At 41.7% G+C, this 14,775-nt stretch overlaps 1 protein-coding gene across 4 annotated transcripts in view; it reads right to left on the bottom strand.

The window, feature by feature from the left end:
- The window catches only part of unc5db (unc-5 netrin receptor Db), a 751,148-nt gene that overhangs the window by 565,677 nt on the left and 170,696 nt on the right, over positions 1-14,775 (bottom strand). The gene's annotated exons all lie outside the window — the stretch shown is intronic.

Below are 14,775 nucleotides of genomic sequence, written 5' to 3'. Positions count from 1 at the left end.
TATGACTGAGAGAATGAAGATGATGTGTCTTGTCCAAGGACAGAAATAGGTAGTGTGACAGGGAATCTGACCCAGGTCCACATATTGGTAGCCCAACTCCTTATCCCATTATTATTACTATTCAGTAGATATTGTTAATTTCCAGAAATACAAGCAGAGGGAATGTAACCAAATGAACACAAAGACGCTGAACTCTCCTGCCAACACCAGCCTTAGGGATTGGACCCCTGCCTTTGTGCTTTTTACACACACAGATCCTATCACTCTAATTGATATTCCATGATTCTTTAGATTCAGAGCCAAAAACGTTCCACCACAGAGAGACAGCTGATAGAATTAATTAGGAATAACTTCACGGATTAGTGATGAAGACTTAGAAACCATTTACAAAGGGGTGGGGGTGGGATATTTTTTAAGAGAATATCCAGAATTCAGTCCAATAATTAATACAACACTGGAAATTATTTGCTCACATTCTGTTTATCCCAGAAATTAATATTCCTTCTACTGTCTTAAGAGCTGAAATATCCCCGCAGAGTCATATAATAAGTTGTCTGCCCGCTGTATAACATTTTGTGTTAATTATATGTTCATCAGGCTCAACGGGAGGGAAAACGTGGAAGCTTTGTCAAAATTAACTTCATTAATGCTGCAACCACACCAATACAATTGTTGTTAACGCAACAATTAATTGCTAATTGGAGGCTTTAGGTATCCAAATATTTCTCAGAGGCCGAGGTGTTCTGGAAGCACCATTAATCTCTGTGTTTATGATAAACCTCAGTAGGCTGAAAATACAGAAATATTAAAACTGCAAAAAACCCAGATGCATCCATTATCGAAATATAAATGCAGCCTCTTGACAGAACTATAGATATCGAATAATATGTTGAGATGTAAGGTGAAGAGGTGACTGTTGCTCAATACAAGTAACCACTTTCTGATTTCAGGAAATGTGCTGACCACAAGCAGCAATGGTTGGTGTTGACATGTGAAGCCAATGTGAGATGACCAAAATCTGCAGTTCCTTGAATGGCCACTTAAGGCTGACTCCAAAAACGAGTCAATCCCCATAAACCCCCATGTTAAAATGTCCAATATTACAGCAGAAACATGTTCCAACATGTGCCTGGTCCAAGAAATAGTTTTGGTCTCCATAGTTACTGTCCTCACTTGTGACAGCTGTGTGGTGGGTGAATTTTTATATCAATCAATCAATCAACTTTTTTTCTTGTATAGCGCCAAATCACAACAAACAGTTGCCCCAAGGCGCTCCACATTGCAAGGCAAGGCCATACAATAATTATGAAACACAGTCTACGTCTAAAGCAACATAACCAAGGGATGGTCCAGGGTCACCCGATCCAGCCCTAACTATAAGCCTTAGCGAAAAGGAAAGTTTTAAGCCTAATCTTAAAAGTAGAGAGGGTATCTGTCTCCCTGATCTGAATTGGGAGCTGGTTCCACAGGAGAGGAGCCTGAAAGCTGAAGGCTCTGCCTCCCATTCTACTCTTACAAACCCTAGGAACTACAAGTAAGCCCGCAGTCTGAGAGCGAAGCGCTCTAATGGGGTAATATGGTACTACGAGGTCCCTAAGATAAGATGGGACCTGATTATTCAAAACCTTATAAGTAAGAAGAAGAATTTTAAATTCTATTCTAGTATTAACAGGAAGCCAATGAAGGGAGGCCAACACGGGTGAGATATCACTCATTCATTCATTTTCTGTTACTTATTGGGGTCTGGGTCACAGTAGCAGGAGATTAAGTGGTGCAGCCCAGACTTCCATATCCTCAGCCAAGTCCTCTAACTGTTTCTGAGGGATCCAAAGCTGTTCCCAAGCCAGCTGAGAGATACAACTCCTCCAGTGTGTCCTGGGTGTTCCCCGGGGCATATTCCCAGTTGGACGTGCCTGGAACACTTCCCGAGGGACACTACCAGGGGATATCCTCACCAGATGCCTAAATCAACTCACCTTAGTCATTTCAATGCAAAAAAGCAGCCGCTCCACTCCGAGTCCCTCCTGGATATTAAAGGTTCTCACCCTGTCACACAGTGTATACCCAGATACCCGATAAAGGAATCTCATTTCCACTGCTTGTATCTGTGATCTTGTTCTTTCCATCGTGACCTATGGTTCACGACCATAGGGGAAGATAGGAGTGTAAATCACCTGGTAAATCAAGAGTCTCACCTTCTGGCTCAGATCTTTGATTTCCACAAAAGTTTGGTACAGTTTCCACAGGACATCAGATGCTTCCCCAGTCCATCTATCCAGCTTAATACTTATTTGGCTTATTAGCTCTATTCCAGCGAGGTCAGATGTGGACCTTCGAGAAACCAACATTTCTCAACATTGCACCTAGTGAGTCAAAATGTCACACATTCTCATACATGTTGGTTTCTCAGAATGCAAAAGATGGAGAACCACGTCCGACTTTCTCTGGGTCAGACTCAAAACTTCTCAGTCACCCCTCGTACCTGGTGTTTCCTCACAATGGATTTGATATGCTTACGCTTAGTAAGTGTTCTTTTGATGTCGAATCATTGCAGGTGTACCCCAAGATCCATAAAAAAGACATCTTACCAAAGACATCCAGTTATCACCTTTGGTTCCTGTTAGCATCCATGTCCCACAACAATACAGAAAGACAGGAAGGACCAGGACACTGAAAACTTGGACCTTCATTCTCCTGCAATAGTATCAGCATCTCTGAACACTTCTGTCCAGAAACCTCATGACTCCATTACTGTAGTTCTTCCCAGGCATCTTCTGATCTCAAAGGCAGAGGACCCAGAGACTTGAATTACTATGATGGATTAAGTAAACTGATTAGTACCTGAAATGAATTGCCCGGTGTCACAAACTGCGTAATCCTTCGGCCTCCGGTGGATTTCAGGCTCTGATGGAATGAGTGGACAACCACAAATGCAGCTGCGCATTGCTTCCAGATGTGAACAGAAGACAAACAGATAGCTTACAAATAAATCTAACATCTACCAGATGTCCACTGGCAAGCTACGAACAAGGACTGGACAAAACGACAAACAAACATGCAAACACCAAGAAAGCACAAAACTTTTCAGTGGACTCACTGGACATCAGCTGAGAAGGAATGCATTTAACTAATGAGAAGAGGGATTTGTACAGGACATAAATGGAAACAAATAGATATCAAGAGTCCATATCTGTTACATCTATGTTTCCACAATCTGTCATAGTGTGACTCAGACTTCCTCTCTCCCTCTCTCTCCCTCTCTCTCTCTCTCTCTCGCGCGCGCACAAAAAGCAGCTCTTGACTTGGAATACAGCCTTTAAAATTACCCCTCCCAAAGAGGCAGACTAGCTAAAAACATTAGCAGTAGCATTTTGTGGAATGGGGCAAATGTCTTCACCAAACAGTGCATGCAAACTAATGGCAATCATCAACCAAATTTGCACTGCTGGAAAATTTTCAGGCTCGTTTTTCTTCACTGTCAGGGTGCATTTTGCAGAGAGAGCAGCGGGGGCCCTTACACAACAGCAGCCCACTTTAGTCGCCACAAATACTATTAGAAAAACATTGCTCTCGTCATTTAGACACCACCCCATTGCCCGACTGATGGCAGGCTTATAGCAGAGTGACAAATGAATAAGAAGGGGGATTATAGACAACTGGCCAGCGGCTGTGTGGCTTCCTTCAGCCTGACTGTGTCATATTAAAGGGTGCTCAGCAACACAGGGTTAGAACAAACTTCTGACATGCCTCTGTTGCTAAACCATTTCATCAAGCTGTGCTTGGTTTATGGACAACAAACGGCAAAGATATAAAGAGCCCAGTAATAAATCCACGTCATTTACCAGAGCACCTACAGGGAATATTGCAAATCATCTAAGGTCACGAGGTTTTGCTACATCCACCCATCACTACCTCTATGTGTCCTCTCGGTAAGAAAAACAGGAGCATAATAAAGTGGCCAATGCACAGGAGGAATATTAGACTAATGAAAAGCTCTTTCCTGTCTTGGCAGCTGGCCCATCTTGCATCTACCATTTCACAGCACAGAGCTGTGAAATGGAATTCCGTTGGCAAAACAATAAAGCAGCTCCCACTGATTGTGCGTCATGCACTTTAGCTCTACCTAAAAAAAAAAAAAGCTATGGTAAACAGTGATGACTCAAAGGGGAGTGCAAAGTTCAGTATTTCATGTGTATAGAGAATTACTGGCTTGTAATATTTTTCTAGGTAGGACATAATTCAGCTTTTGTGACAAAGGAACGGAATCTAAATGGAGTTCGGGCATTATTCTGTCGAGTGCATCTATACTTAATATGGGTCATAGACAGTATGGATACTGGACAAACCCCCCTTTGACATCACCCATAGGTTTTCTGAAGAGTGGGATGTTATCTTTCTGATGCTTGATTCTGCTTTTATCTTTTCTCTCTGAGGTGTGGCTCCATCCAGAGATGGGTGTGGTATCAGTTCTGGAAACTGCCCTGTGCACCGGCAACATTTCCTGTATGTTCGTTTTGTGAATTGTTCTCTAATTCATGTTTGTAGCATGGCCCAAGCTGACGGTCACCCCTTTGAGTCTGGTCTGCTTGAGGTTTCCTCCTCAGAGGGAGTTTTTTTCCTTACCACTATTGCTCTGGGGGTTAGTAAGGTTAGACCTTACTTGTGTAAAGCGCCTTGAGGCAACCTTGTTGTGATTTGGCGCTGTATAAATGAAAACAAATTGAAACTGAATTGTGGGATTGAAACTCAAAGGGGGTGGCTCCGCTTAAACTCTTGGCCAACCCATATAAGGGTAAAGACATGGAGTGTATATGCATGACAAATGAAGTTTGAACACATTCCCCATCTTGCTGTTACCAAATAAGCTAAGGCTAACAAGCTAACATGATCAGGTGTTTGATTAACACACACTTTTGCTGACTAGGCAGCGGCTTCTAGAACTGGCAACTTGGGTTTGAGTAATAAATGGTGTTTCCGGCATATTGCCTCAGTGTATTATAGCGCCATCAGTGGACCTAATGTCATCAAGCTACCTGCTAATCACTGCTAACAATGCAAACTCTTGCTAACATAGCCTACAAATTAAATTATACTAAAAATTCATTCAGTGGAAATAATGGAGCACAGAATTCTTAGACAGTCTGTTAGTACATCAATATAACCTTTTTCATAACATGAAAAAGGTTATATTGATGAGTTATTTAAAAATAATAATAATTAAAATTCACCCCTGTGCAGGTGGAAAAACTAGCATTAGAGATTAAAAGTGTTTTTTTTTTGTTTTTTGTTTTTTTGATAGCAGGCTGTAAACATGTTTATTTCTGCTGTAAAGTTGGGCATTTTAACATGGGGTTGATAGGGATTGGCTGTCTTTTTTGAGCCAGCCTCAAGTGGCCATTCAAGGCCATTCTGTGTTGGCTTCAGTTAGCAGCACAGGAGTGTCTTTCCAAGTAATGGTGTGTTTGGGAACAGCATTTATGAAAAGTATTAGTGGGACAATTAGAGTTTCATTGCAGAATCGAGTTAGTTGAGTTTTTGATGGAGTGGTCAATCACAGTCTTGTATTCTACTGCTTGACATGAACTGGTCTAATGTTTCCAACAATACTGGTTCCTTGGATAGTTGTTTCCACTGATGAATTGATCCAGGAAAGAAACTCTCATTGGTCTCGAGTGTCTTGAATCTAGTGTTGCCAACAAAGGATTCTCAGATACTAGTCTATACTACAAATTCGTATTGGATTTGATACCCATTTGCAACAGTATTTATACTGACAGTGCCGTCTTCACCTCCTCCAGTTAACACACAGCTTCACACAGTATTGTTGCAGACAGGAAGGCACACAGTACAACAAATACAATTAAATAAAAATGCAACGCTCTCCTTTTAGTTCGAGGTGGATGAAGAACTGGTGCTTGGTAGCGATTTGCTGGGATGTACAGTTTAGTCAGAGGCAGCCAGCTATGACACATCATTACCATTGGTAATAAACATGAAAATTGGCCAAAGAAAAACAGTCATTGTGTGGTGTCAGACATGACAGAATTTCACTGTGGCTCATTTTAGTGTAATTCGGTGTCAAAGCTTCAAACAGGTGTGCCTAGAGGTTCATATTAATGCTGTGTTCAAGACAACGTGTCCAAGACTGTGTTCACTTAATGAATCGGAAAACAATGTGGATACATCCAGTAACATATACATGCTTGTCTTTTCTACGAACACAGGCAAAAGATATTAATAAGCTGTTTTGATTTTGTTTTTGGTTCTTTTTTTGTGTGTGTGTGTGTGTGTGTATATATATATATATATATATATATATTATATATATATATATATATATATATATATATATATATATAATATATATTATATATATATAATATATCAGAATGCTAGAGTACTGACGGGGACTAGCAGGAGAGAGCATATCTCACCCGTGTTGGCCTCTCTTCATTGGCTTCCTGTTAATTCTAGAATAAAATTCTTCTTCTTACTTATAAGGTTTTGAATAATCAGGTCCCATCTTATCTTAGGGACCTCGTAGTACCATATTACCCCATTAGAGCGCTTCGCTCTCAGACTGCGGGCTTACTTGTAGTTCCTAGGGTTTGTAAGAGTAGAATGGGAGGCAGAGCCTTCAGCTTTCAGGCTCCTCTCCTGTGGAACCAGCTCCCAATTCAGATCAGGGAGACAGATACCCTCTCTACTTTTAAGATTAGGCTTAAAACTTTCCTTTTCGCTAAGGCTTATAGTTAGGGCTGGATCGGGTGACCCTGGACCATCCCTTGGTTATGTTGCTTTAGACGTAGACTGTGGGGGGGTTCCCATGATGCACTGTTCTTTCTCTTTTTGCTCCGTATGCATCACTCTGCATTTAATCATTAGTGATCGATCTCTGCCCCCCTTCTCGGCATGTCTTTTTCCTGGTTCTTTCCCTCAGCCCCAACCAGTCTCAGCAGAAGACTGCCCCTCCCTGAGCCTGGTTCTGCTGGAGGTTTCTTCCTGTTAAAAGGGAGTTTTTCCTTCCCACTGTGGCCAAGTGCTTGCTCATAGGGGGTCGTTTTGACCGTTGGGGTTTTTCATAATTATTGTATGGCCTTGCCTTACAATATGGAGCGCCTTGGGGCAACTGTTTGTTGTGATTTGGCGCTATATAAGAAAAAAGTTGATTGATTGATTGATATATATACATACACACACACACACACACACACACACACACAGAGACAGTGGTGGGTGTAGTTCTGCTAATTAATTGTTTTTGGTTCTTTTTTTTTGGGGGGGGGGTATATGTGTGTGTATATGTGTGTGCACACGAAGGTTCACGTTTGGCTCATGCAACCATACGTGATTCAAATCCATCAGGTTTTTGCAAAAAAATAAAATGTCGGATACTTTTCTAACAGACCTCGTATATATAAGATGTCTGAAATTTAGTTTGTGTTTATTAAATTCAACATCTTAAACGTAGCAGACACAGATTATCTGGAATTTTGTTTTGGCAAGTTTTCATGGTCTCTCCTGCCATCTACTGGCCAGTAGTGTTCATGGCAGTATAAGCATCTGTATGCCAGTAGATGGCAGTGTTCTATTTATTATGACCCTGGTTATATCACACGGTTGTCAAAATAACCACTTGACTTTTTGGCTTTTTGCAAATGGGTTTTTTTTAACAAATAAAAAAGCGATATTTTACAAAAGCACATTTATATGTAAACACCAACACACACACCTCACATTAACGTGTTTTTTTACATAGAATGAATGAGTCAACCAATCATTGTTGGTGGAGGCACAATTTACCCATAATCCCTTTGGCATCTGTCTGTATTTGTTACAAAACTTCAGAATTAGTGAACTGTTTAAAATTAAAAGATATATGTTATAGTTTAACTTTGTAAAATGACAGAATTGACATTAATGGAGTTATTGGATGGATGGATGAGATTTATTGTCATTGTCATTACACGAGTGCAACAACAACGGGATTACGTCCACACTCAAATTACCACAGACAAGATACAGCAATCCACAATTATTACTTGTTTGCCGTAATAATGGCACACATCAGAATTAAGACACACATATACATTTTACATTGTTTATGTGCTCTAAACTTGAAACAGTCCGTTATCTGAATAGAGGTGATGTGAGTGTGGGGGAGCCACAGCAACATGTAATCGCGCCACCGCCAGCTTGGGGGGGACCTACAGCAGCTAAAACTGCACAGAGCACCGGGAGGGGAGTGGCGTGAGTGGGGGCCGGGATGGGGTGTGGGATGAGGACAGGAGGGGGTAGGGGAGAGGTGGGAGCATGCTTTCAGTCTCTGTCCATGTATGAGTCAAATGAGTCAGTTTCCGTCTGTGTGTGCTGGAGTTGGAAAAGTTGAGCAGAAGGCAGCCAAATGTTCACCAAGGCCATAGAAATTCTTCTGGAGGAAAACAATGGGGCATTTTGTCCTTCAGAGGCTGATAAGCCTGCCATGTTTATGGTTGAGCAGTGAAAAACCACCTTTACAGCTTCACATGAACAACCAGATCCAATTATGAATATTCCCTGGTCGCCGACATCTTCCTTTGTTATCCATTTTGCATCTGAGTTCAAGGATTAACGCAGTCTGAGAATGTTTCGCCTTGCCCAACTCATTAATCATGACGGACAAGTGAGGCGTCGTGGTTCTGGTGGCAGCCGTCTTACCAATTTTCCAGTAGGTCAGGGCAGCACATAAACCAATAAGGACCAGCCCTCGTACAATGAAACCAAATATAAATATATCCTTGACGTCCTCCACAGAGAATGGCGCAAAGCATGTGACACGCCAAGTCTCCCAGGAGTCAAGAACATAGCCCGCAGTGTAGGTTCCATCTGGGCACACAGGGTCCCCCAGCCGTGATTTTCCTTGTTGAATAAAATGGTGTCAATAGCGTTCAAAAGCTGATCAATTCCATGGTTAATTCAATATAGTTTGAAGAATTCACGGTCTGGTGAAGTGTTGGACTTGAAAGTTGGAGCAGAGATAGATGAGAGAGAATATGCGACCGCCCTCGCCAGAGTCCCAAGCAGACTAAGGTTTTAATTCTAAATAAAATTAATATTCTATCTGTATTAATTTTATTTATAAATCAAAACCATAAGTCAGCACTGCTTTATTTTCCAAGACCTCCGCCTCACGGCGACACTGTTGTTGAGTAGAGAGTTGAGCTTTGCTGCTCCTCTCAGCTGCTTTACTGCTGGAAGCTATATAGTAAACAGGAGCATCCAGAAGTGGGTAAGGCGCTCAAAGACAGACATGCTGACTCATTGTTTGGGTCTGTGGTCACCTTGGATGCTACCAGAAGTGATCGTGGTGTTAAACCTTAAAATCAGCTTGTTAGTAGTTGCAAGTGTACTGGAGACAATACTGGAAGTTATCGGTTATCAGTTAGCTGTAGCTTCCGATAAATTTTTGGGCGGTTTATCGGTTTAGCTTTATAAAACTTTTTAGTTAGCTGATTATCTGTTATCAAAGCTAACTTTTTGGTTATCTGTGCCCACCACTGTGTATATATATATATATATATATATATATATATATATATATATATATATAGTGAGGAAAATAAGTATTTGAACACTTAGAAATCATGGAGGAGTCTGAAATTTTATATATTTTCTATTTTGGGAGAACAGAGGTGGACTCTCGGTGGCATCCAGCTCACTGAAAATTCTGAAGTGAACCACCTTGGTGTCATCCTTGCAAACGATGCGTGCAGCCATGCTGAATCTAGGATCCAAGCGGCTCATAGAGCATTTTACTGTCTGCAGGGCACAGGTCTCTGCGTCAACGGCTGTAACCCTGGTACCATTACCCATATTTCTACTGCAGCTCTTCGTCCTGTGTTGACATACGGTCTTGAGTGTATATACCAGGGTAAAACCATAATGAATCAGCTCAAGGTTACCCAGGCAAAATTTCTTAAATTTGCTCTAGGTGTTAAGTCATATTGTAAAAATGTATGAGATGCAACAGCTTTCTCTGTTTACGTCTATGCTTTTATCATCTTCACATACTCATGTTTTATGTAAATATCTTCTCACTCGGGTTCTTAAAGGTGAAAACTCTAGCCAAAAGAATTTAGCGATAAGTATAACATATCGCTGGCCCGATGTCTTTGTGAAAACTCATACAAAGGTGTATGTAAACGTACGTTACGTCTGAGATCAGAGTGTGGTATCTCGGACAGTGTCAAGTATTTTTTTGTTTACTAGTCACAATATATCAATGGTCAATAATCTTTTGTCTAGATTCTAGTTCAGATCATCTCTATTTTGTTATTACCATGTTGTTGTCTTGTAATGCTTTTATCGTGTGTTTTTAGGTCTCCATTGGAGGTTTAATAAAATCATATCATATATTATATATATACGAGGTCTGTTAGAAAAGTATTGGACCTTTTTTTTTTTTTTAAACCTGATGGATTTGAAGCAAGCGCGCTTGCATGAGCCAACCTTGAACCTTCATGCGCATGCGTGAATTTTTTCACGCCTTACAACTGCGTCAGTTGCTGGCAAGCAGCATTTGTGTGAGGTTGTGTGTAGTGCTCTCAGTGTTTTTTTTACTGCAAGGAAAATGACGGAATGACTGGAGCAGCGCTACTGCATCAAATTTTGCCAGAAACTGGGCAACAGCCAGGTGGAAACCATTCAGAAGATTCAGACGGCTTTCTGTGATGATGTGATGGGCATCACATAGATTAAGGAGTGGTGCAACCACTTTAAAGACATCCGCACAATGGTGGAGAGCGAGTCACGCTCCGGTCGTCCATCAACATGCTGAAATGACCAGGTCATTGCCAAAGTGAACGCTGTGGTGATGCAGGACCATCTTGTGACTATCCGAGAAATTGCAGAAGAGGTGGACATCAGCACTTTTTCAGCACATTCCATTGTGACAGTAGATTCATTCATTCATTCATTCAAGATTTGGCCATGAAGAGAGTGGCGGTGAAATTTGTGCTGAAGCTGCTAACGGCGGAGCAAAAGCAACTTCGTGTTGAAGTATCACAGGACATGCTGGACTCCGAAAAATGATGCCCACCTCTTCCGCAATTTCTCAGATAGTCACATGACTGAAAAGTCTTTTATTAGTTTGAATAAATTTGAAAAAAAAAATATGTTGTCATTACAGTGTGTTGTGAATAGAATTTTGAGGGAAAAAAAGATGAATTTACTCCATTCTGGAAGAAGGCTTTAACATAACACATGGAAAAAGTGAAGCTCATTGAATACTTTCCAGATGCACTGTATTTATTCAAAACAAATTGTATTTTTGTAATTTTCCCCATATGGGAGTAAAAATGGTGTTGGGTATGAAATATTTTCCTGGATACTGGTATCAAATTTTAAATTCTAGTATCTTGACAAACCTACTTGCATCGTTCCAACCTGGGAATAACAACCAGGTGAGTGGTTCGATATTTCATATACCTACTCAAAGGTGGTTTTAATAACTTCCAGTCTAAAGTCTCAAGCATTTTTTCAACACTACCAGCATTGTGGAAGTGATTGCTGACATATCCAGCTACTCTGCATTTGACCATAAGGAGCTCATTGATATTTACAGAGGTGTAGAGGTCCTATTCTGTAGCGCAACATTGTAGATTGGGTCTAAGTTTTATTTGTATGGCCTTTCCTTAATATCATTGATGTTGGTTTTGAAATTAAGCATCTTGGCTTTTATGTCTTCATTCAGAGTAATATACTGAAGCAGTATATTCTAGTACATCATGGCTGGTTAGGACCCACAGTTGGCAATATGCCTCTGGCTGTCGCCGGTATTACAGGGGTTGAATTGGGTTAAATGTATTTCCAGCCATTAGAAGGGCATGAACAGAATTAATGAAGTCAGCAAGAGTAAAACTACATTCAGCTCAGACATTTTGAAATTCCGAAAGATGCATGTGTTAGGCCGTGTTATCTTGTAACATGCAAAGCAAAGACAGGCAGGCTCTATCAAGTTGCTTGTGAAGTCTTGTTGCTAAATATCTTGAAAAGGTGAGTATTTTGGATTACCTATTCCACCATAAATGTAGTTAAGTCAGGAGACGCCGTTGTTGTTTGCTCCCTTGCCTTCCCAGCACACAACAAATACAGTCCATGAAATAAGGGAAATTAGCAAAAAGGCTTTAGAAATCACATGCAAACAAAAGGTATACTCTACATGTGCCTGCCTGAAAAAGCCCAGACATTCCCACTATGCTACCATTCCTATTTAAAATAATATTTAAAAGATTAACTACAACTTATGTGTTAAAACAAATTAACATTGCCCAAAAGAGCAGATTCAGTTCTACTCACCTGTATCAATCACAATTAAAAATTCTAAAGCCCAATGCAGGGAGATTTAGTTTGATTATCCAGTCTTTTTCTACTATTAAATTATTTTCTTTTGTGGGGATTTACTGCCATTTGGCACATTACTACCATGAACTGGACAGGAGTGTGTACTACAACCTTTTCTTCCATCTTACCACATATTTAACAATTACCAACACCTCCATCCATCCATCCATATTCTTCCGCTTCATCGGGTCGCAGGGCAGCAGCTCAAGCAACCCAACTCCTCCAGGGGGAACCCCCGAGGCTTTCCCTAGCCAGCCGAGAGACGTTGTCCCTCCAGCGTGTCCTGGGTCTTCCACGGGGCCTCCTCCCAATGGGACGTGCTCGGAACACCTCTCCAGCGAGGCGTCCAGGAGGCATCAGGAAAGGATGCCCAAGCCACCTCAGCTGGCTCCTTTTGACATGGAGGATCAGCGGCTCGACTCCGAGCTCCTCTGGAGTGACCGAGCTCCTCACCATATCTCTAAGGGAGAACCCAGCCACCCTGCGGAGGAAACTAATCTCGGCCGCTTGTACTCATGATCGTTCTTTCGGTCTTGAGCCAAATCTCATGACCACAGGTGAGGGTCAGAACATAGATCGATCGGTAAATCAAGAGCTTTGCCCCCCTGCTCAGCTCTCTCTTCAGCACGACAGTCCGATACAGCGACCGCATCACTGCAGACGCTGCACTGATCTGTCTGTCAATCTCACGCTCCATCCGTTCCTCTCTCATGAACAAGACCCAGAGATAATTAAACTCCTCCACTTGAGGCAAGGACACTCAACCGACCTAAAGAGGGCAAAGCACCTTTTTCCAGTCGAGAACCATGGCCTCGGATTTGGAGGTGCTGATTTTCATCCGGGACACTTCACACTCGGCTGCAAACCGCTCCAGTGCACACTGAAGATCCTGATTTGACGAAGCCAACAGAACCACATTGTCCGCAAACAGCAGAGACGAGATTCTGTTGTTCCCAGACCAGACCCCCTCTACACCCTGACTGCACCTAGAAATTCTGTCCACAAAGGTAATGAACAGAACCAGTGACGAACACCTAGTGATCAGAATTTAAACACCATAATCTTTACATCTCCTCTTTTTTGAAGTGAGTACCTAAAAAATGCTGCACTAAGTGGAAGTGGAAATGACTATGTGTGTGTGTGTGTATATATATATATATATATATATATATATATATATATATATATATATATATATATATATATATATATATATATATATAAGAGGTCTGTGAGAAAAGTAATGGACCTTTTTATTTTTTTCAAAAACTATATGGATTTGATTCATATGTTTTTACGTCAGCCAAGCTTGAACCTTCGTGCGCATGCGTGAGTTTTTCCACACCTGTCAGTTGCGTCATTCGCCTGTGGGCAGGCTTTGAGTGAGCACTGGTCCACCCCTCTTGTCGTTGTTTCATTGCGAGGAAATGGTGGAATGATTTGGGCTTTTTTTCCATCAGAATTTTTTCAGAAACTGTTAGAGACAGGCAGCTGGAAACCATTCAAAAAATTTATCTGGCTTTCAGTGAAAATTTTACGGGCTTCACAGAGAATAAGGAGTGTTACTACAGCTTTAAGGACAACCCACAATGGCGCTCGGCGCACCGCGCTCCGAGCCGCCATCGAGAGACAGAAACCACCACATCATTTCTAAATGGATGGCTGTGTGGAGCCGGGACCGTCGTGTGCAATTTCTCTGGTTATCACAGGAGCTGGACATCAGCCATTTTCCGCCAGATTTCACTTTTAACAAGAGATTTTGTCATGGAAAGCCTCGCGGAGGCTTCGCGCGTCACGACGGAGCCGCTGATGAAGTGAGACAAAGGAACACCTCCATTTCGGAGTACCAGGGGACAAGTTGGGACATGCCCAGCTCTCCACAATTTCTCTTATACTCACTCGACTGGTAAGCCTCCGTGACGGTCCCGGCTCCACACAGCGATCCGTTTAGAAATGATGCGGTGGTTTCTGCCTCTCGATGGCGGCTCGGGGCGCGGCACGCCGAGCACCATAGTGGGCCGTCCTTAAAGCTGTAGTAACACTCCTTATTCTCTGTGAAGCCCGTAAAATTTTCATTGAAAGCCAGATAAATTGTTCGAATGGTTTCCAGCTGCCTGTCTCTAACAGTTTCTGAAAAAATTCTGATGGAAAAAAAGCCCAAATCATTCAGCCATTTCCTCGCAATGAAACCACGACGAGAGGGGTGGACCAGTCCTCACTCAAAGCCTGCCCACAGGCGAATGACACAACCGACAGGCGTGGAAAAACTCATGCATGCGCACGAAGGTTCAAGCTTGGCTGACGTAAAAACATAAGAATCAAATCTATATAGTTTTTGAAAAAAATAAAAAGGTCCGTTACTTTTCTCACAGACCTCGTATATATATATATATA

The sequence above is a fragment of the Thalassophryne amazonica genome, chromosome 5, assembly GCF_902500255.1.
Source record: "Thalassophryne amazonica chromosome 5, fThaAma1.1, whole genome shotgun sequence".
NCBI classification, from domain to species: Eukaryota; Metazoa; Chordata; class Actinopteri; order Batrachoidiformes; family Batrachoididae; genus Thalassophryne; species Thalassophryne amazonica.
This window is presented reverse-complemented; position numbering and strand designations above follow the sequence as displayed.